The sequence below is a fragment of the Chionomys nivalis genome, chromosome 24, assembly GCF_950005125.1.
Source record: "Chionomys nivalis chromosome 24, mChiNiv1.1, whole genome shotgun sequence".
Taxonomy (NCBI): Eukaryota; Metazoa; Chordata; class Mammalia; order Rodentia; family Cricetidae; genus Chionomys; species Chionomys nivalis.
In genome coordinates, this window is record NC_080109.1 from 18220047 (window position 1) to 18226563 (window position 6517).

The following is a 6517-nucleotide window of genomic DNA, read 5'->3' on the forward strand; positions in this document are numbered from 1 at the left end:
AACCTCTCTCTGCTGATAGTCAAATTGCTACCTCATATATAAATCGCTAAACAGTAAGACAAAGGTAGCAGGCCAAGTCTTCCAGACAACACGGCAATAAAGCAACTCATTCACTATTCAGTTCTAAGATCAGACCATTGTTGTAACAGGTAATGCAGCTGTGCTTCTTTGTGTAACACAAGGTACCATAAATAATCTATTGAAAATTGGGTCAAGAGTAAAACCATCACGAGAAGATCAATTTCTTTCACATCAGTGAAACACATCTTAGCGAGATTCACAGCACAGCACAAGAAAGATTAAAATCCACGTTCTGGTGTCATTTAACAAAAGTAGTGACGAGAATTTAAAAATAATTTATGAGTAACATTTAATCAACCCAAAGGCTAAAGCCTATAGCACAGATTATTTTAAAAAATAAAATCTACTATGTCAAGTAAGCACTAGGAAAGCACTAGAAGGAAGGAAACTAAATGCTGGTCAAAATTATATAAATATTTCACTTAATGAAGAAATATCTGGGCAATATTAATCACACATTGAAGTTAAATTTAGGGATACATATAGCTACTTGCATAATAATGAGAATATTATATTATATTATATTACATTAAGCAAACATTTGTAGCAGCATTGTATTATGTTCTGCATTAAGCAAGAAATTAATATTTGAATAAACCTGACATATATCTGTGCTTTTATGAAATTTCCTTGCTCTTTTTTTTCCATTGTTCTAAGTGTTGTCTATGCATATTATCACAGAATGAATTTCTTACTTGAAGCCACTTCCGAGTTACTACAAGAAATTTGAGGCAGAAACTGTTACTGGCATGATTAATTGTTCCATGTTGTTCTTTGCTATGCTTCCCAACCCTGTTTTCACATCTACCAGAAAAAAAATGTACAAGACAAAAATGCCTTGTGCAAATAGATAGGTACTGGAGAAACCAGGAAAATTAAACACACAGCTTACCTCTCTCCCTGGAATGCTAGGAATGATGTATTCTTACAATTTGGTGATCCATTACTGTTTGATGAGATAGACTCTGTCTGTATTTTCCAGAATTAGTTTTTCCTTAAGCCCTTTCTCCCTAAACCTGCAGCATCATTTATAAACCATAAACGTCACCCTTATGAATGATGTCACTTGTGTTTTACAACAGCCTAAGTGACTCCTATGTTATCTTGAGACCATGCCAATTAACACTCACAAGTACTATGTTTCCCTTAAGTCAAGCTTTCTAGACACTAAATCATGGGCAGTATCTCTAAGACAACATTTCCCATTCTTGTGAAAGAAACCTGGTGTATTTTGTAAGGAATCTCAGTGTAAATGTCTTAAATTGTGCAATTTGGACTGACTTAATTGTTATTGAAATACGTTTAAAAAAATTGTGCTATCCTTAAACATGGCTACAGCAAAATGATCTGGACCAGACACTAGAAGTCCTGGTTTCACCACAGGTTACAACAAAATCAGACTAAGTCATTCTTATCTCTTTGTGGACCATTTTCCCCCTATCTGCTATAAAGCCTGAAAGATAAACACTACAGAAAAAATCAGAAAAAGTCATTCTTCCTCAGCATTTGGGATTAAATATATGGCTCCTGGATAGAATATGCTGAGCAGAGCAGGGTATAATTATGCATTTTGGAGTATATATGCCTAGTTATTGGTTGTTCAGCTCTTTATTAGACCAATCAGGTGCTTTGGGCAGACAAAGTAACACAGCTTCACAGAGTTAAACAAATGCAGCATAAAATATTGCAGCACATCTTTGTATCATTAAACAAATATTCCACAACATAAGCAAACGTAACACATTTTAAATTAACATTCCACACTGTTTCTCCCTTTTCATTTAAATTGAAACAAAAAGTTTTAAACTTTAGTATAGTAAAACTAAATACAACAAAAATAAATATCAAGTAACAATTACATTTACAATATTCTGCCCATTTGTATTTAGCAAATTCAGAGAAAATATTCTATTATCTATCTCATCTTAGTGATTATAATATTTTATACCTAATTTATTTTCTATCATAGCTAAAGAAAACTACAACTCTAATTATTTAGCTTTTAACTCCATCAAAGATTGCAGAAGAATGGTGTACTATAACCTAACAGAGATATCTGGCTGCCTGGACAATCACATAAGCTGCTCGGCAACATTGAAGCACCCATCTTTGACCTACAGGCCAAGAATATCTGGCAGACTTTTCAGTGAACCAGGAAATCTGAAGGTGAAGGACAGTCACACGTTGTATTGACAAAGGTCTTCAGTTGCTTTCTTCTGTGTCCTACAGAATGTAAGGGAGACTCCTTTGTGAAACGGGAACCTCCAAGGACTGCCCTGCCTTGTCTTGGTGAAGTGCAAATCTTTTTTTCTGTCTTGCCTGTACAGTCTGTATAACATACTTTCAAACAGTCAAGGCATAAGCAATTTCTTGCCCACCTGGATAGCATTGCCTCACTGAAAGCAGATCCACTGAAAAGTGGATTTTCTTTGATGCCCTCCATCCTTTTATGAAATAAATTGATGCCAGGAGTAGATGTGTCTCCCTGTCATGAAAATCTCTAAATTAGTGAAATATTTTAAATACTATATTCTATAGATTTTTGAAGTGTTTGAAGATCATTTATCTAACTAAAATATATCTCTGTATGATCTTAAAAACATACTAAACATATCTGATTGTTACAAATGACTAATTACTGATCCGTGTTTCTTGATTATCCTAAATAGTTTACAATAATAGCCTTCAAAAACCAGAACTTTACCTTACATTTTAAATTAGCTTCATAGTTACATTAAACAAGACTAGAAACATATATGCAGTATGTTGCAACAAAATTAACCTTAAATTTGTATCAATATACCAAAATGCATGCCAAAGAAAAATGTCTGAGATTAACGGTTGCCTTTTTATCCTATATTTCTATATTCCCCTAAATGATAACAAAGATTCATAACCCACCAAATAACCAAAGACTACCCACTCCATCTCTTGGAAATGTGGACATCACATTCTCCAGACTCTTTACTCTTGTCTGTGGGAGAAGGTATCTTTAGGGGTTTCTGAGAAAATTGAGAAAATGGTCATGTTCTGGGAAGACCAGTTGTAGCCTTTGTTGATCTATACCTGTCAAGATTCAGGAGGTCTTTCCTGCTCAAACATGATCCGTATCAACCCTGAAGGAATCCATAGCCTCTTGTCTCCTGGGAAATCAAATGTAAAGCCTCTTTCCCAAAGCAATGCATTTTTTGAGTTTCATTTTAAAGTTAAGGCATTCTCAAAATACCTAGGCTGATTTATTTCATCTGTCCCTCTTTCAATCCATGTCCTTCTGCACTTGTCATTATTTATCAGCAACCAATAAAGATTCAACATCAACACAATACAATACAAGATCCAGACTACTTATGTATTTCCCATCTTACATGACTATTTTCTTTTATATTACTTTTACTCTCTCTTTAAAAATTTTTTATTTTTAGCTATTTTTTCTTTAATTGTCTCTATCTTTTCTCTTAAGTCTGTGTACATTGTTAAACACAGTGTAACCTATTTAGAAGTTTTTCCATCTGCACCTCTTTTGCTATATATCTTTTAGCCTTTAAACTGCTAAGCAGTGTAGCAAGGGCCTCTGAGTAGCTTTGGCTGCTGGCTCTGCCTTCTTTTAGGGTTATAAGAGCCAAGCCTAAAGATCACAGCCTGGTTGGAGATGAGTGACTGAGAGCTGCATTCAACCCTTCAACTCTGGAATGCCAGTGCCCTGTACTGGGGCAAGTGTTTTTACTTAGTTTTCTGTTTCTACAGGATGTTCAAGGCCCCAGTGTTTGGCAGAACCTCTTAAAAGGAGCCATAGCCACATTTTTGAACAGCTTTCTCAGGTGACACATGGAAATATGGCCGCACATTGGACACCAAAATGTAGGTTTCAGATTTATTTATTTATTTATTTATTTATTTATTTATTTACTCTTTGTTCTTGGGTGCCTACAATTCTGCTCCCAAATAATCACTCAGAGACTTTTTATTGCTTATTAATTCCTCGCCTGAGCTTGGCTTGCTTGTAGCCAGCTTTTCTTTACTTAAATTATTCTATCTTTCTTTTGTCTCTGGGTCTTTTCCTTTCTATTTCTGTATATCTTTTCTTTCCTTCTTATTCAATGTCTGGCTGTGTGGTTGAGTGACTGGCCCCTGGCATCTTCCTTTCCTCTTATTCACTCTCTCTTCTTTTCTTCTTATGTTTATTCTTTCTGTCTGGCAGTCCCACCTATGCCCCTGCTGCCTAGTGATTGGCCTTTCATCTCTTTAGTATACCAACCAGGTGTTTTAGGCAAGCAAAGTAACACAGCTTCACAGAGTTAAACAAATGCAACATAAAAGAATGCAATGCATCATTGCATCATTAAACAAATATTTCATGACATAAATGAATATAATATCTTAAATATTCTACAATGTATGTATGTATGTGTGCATGTTTTTATATGTGTATATGTATATGTATGTAACAGCAACAAATAAAAAAGAGGCCATGAATTTGAAAGACAGTAGGAATGGCATATGGGAAGGTTGGAGGGAACAGAAAAAATAAAAGGAATAATATTTAAAGAGATAAGATAGAGGCTGAAATCAAGCAGAGGGAACAATCCCACATAAGCTCACTGGAAAAGACAACTCAATTTTTAATTATTAGATAATTCTTGCATGTTCTTCCAACAATATCTCCTCCAAACTTCAGAGAACTTACACAAGATTTCTTGACTCCTGCCCTTCCTCATATCCAGTCAAGCAAGTCCTGTTATTCCCTACTTTACAGAAATAGAATATATAACCCAGAAGCAGAAAAAAGCAAAAATATCTTAACCGTCTGATTTTTGACAACTCAAAATTTTATTAGCAGGAAAATGTTAAGGCATCACAAATTTAGGGATTTTCTAGACAGGCTTTATTAGAAAAATATGACCACAAAGACATGAAAGACAGGCCAGTGGGATTCATCTCCACTGACTCAGAGAACAGCAAAGCAAATATTAAAGGTAACAAATCTTGAGAGATGTGTTTCCAAAGTTCATATATCTGTTATATAGCTGATTGGTTTACACAAACACAACAGAGAACCAATCTGGGGGTAGAAGTGCTGTTACTATGATAAAAATTGTGATAAACAATAACTTAGTGAAGGGAAGGGGTCATTTTAACTTTGGGTTCTGGATGAATAGAGTCCATAATGATGTGGAGACAAGGCATGGCATCAGAAGCTTGAAGGTGCGTTGATCCTAGTCTTATGCACACATAGCAGGGAGAGGTAGGAGGAAATGGTGTGAGGATATAAACCCACAAAGCTCCACTCTTACCCTTAAATATCCTAATGGTTTCCTTTTATTTGTAGATTGTTCATTTCATTTTAAGATTGTCTGTTTCTCCATCTAGTCTATTCTCATATATTCTACTATATGTTTCACCCATATTATAGAGTCTTGTTATGGTAAAATGAGATTCATCCCTCATACATTCATGTATTTGAATAATTGGTCCCAATTGGTGCTGCTATTTGGGTAGACTATGAAACCTTTAGGAGGTGAATATTTCCTAGAGGAAGTACATCATCGACTAACTAATACGACCAATCCACATCTTTGTAAAACAGCTGATATCCAGTGAACCATTATAGATATAGATACTATATACACTTTGATAAATATTGAGCTAAGTAATCTTAATTATCCATCCTGCCCTAGTCCTAAACTGCTATATATCTGTTTTGTTACTTGACCTATATGTTTCTTCATTATTGGCAATTCATGTATTGTACAGGCAAGGTGTGCCTGATAACAATGCCTACCTAATTTGAAGGATAGCATCACCGTTGGGTAATTGATAGCCTGAATCTCCTTGATATTACCCCTTTTTATTTCTTTGGTATCCAATATATGGAAAATATTTGAGAGATTAACTCAAGATTAGAATTACTATGATTTAAAGAGAATCTACATTTACTTGAGTCACAAAACAAGTCTATAATGTACAGAACAAAGGAAGAATGGAAAAAATGATTAGGGAACTTGATACTGGGAATGCTGACAGTAGCATTTTCAGGCAGTTCTTTTAGCTATATGCACCATGTCAAGTTCCAGGTTTCTTTACATATTCACTGAGAATATGTAAACACTTGTTCAAGATTACAGTGGTATTATTTGGTGTCTTTTATTGTTTGATATTTTTATATATGTACATCATTTGTTAGTACAAAAACCATCCCTCAAATTCATCCTCTAACAGACCCCAGAACCTATTTATTCCTCCCATTTTCCTGTGTTCTTGTCTTCTTAAATATACTGGGTCTGCTACGTGCTGTCTATACGTACAATGGCTTAGAACCATACTGAGAATTTAGACTACTTAATCTGATTCAAGTCTAATGCATGCAGTCATAGCCACTATGAGAATATGTGTGTAATGATCCTGTATATTTATGTTTTGTTGCTGGCCTAGACTTCTG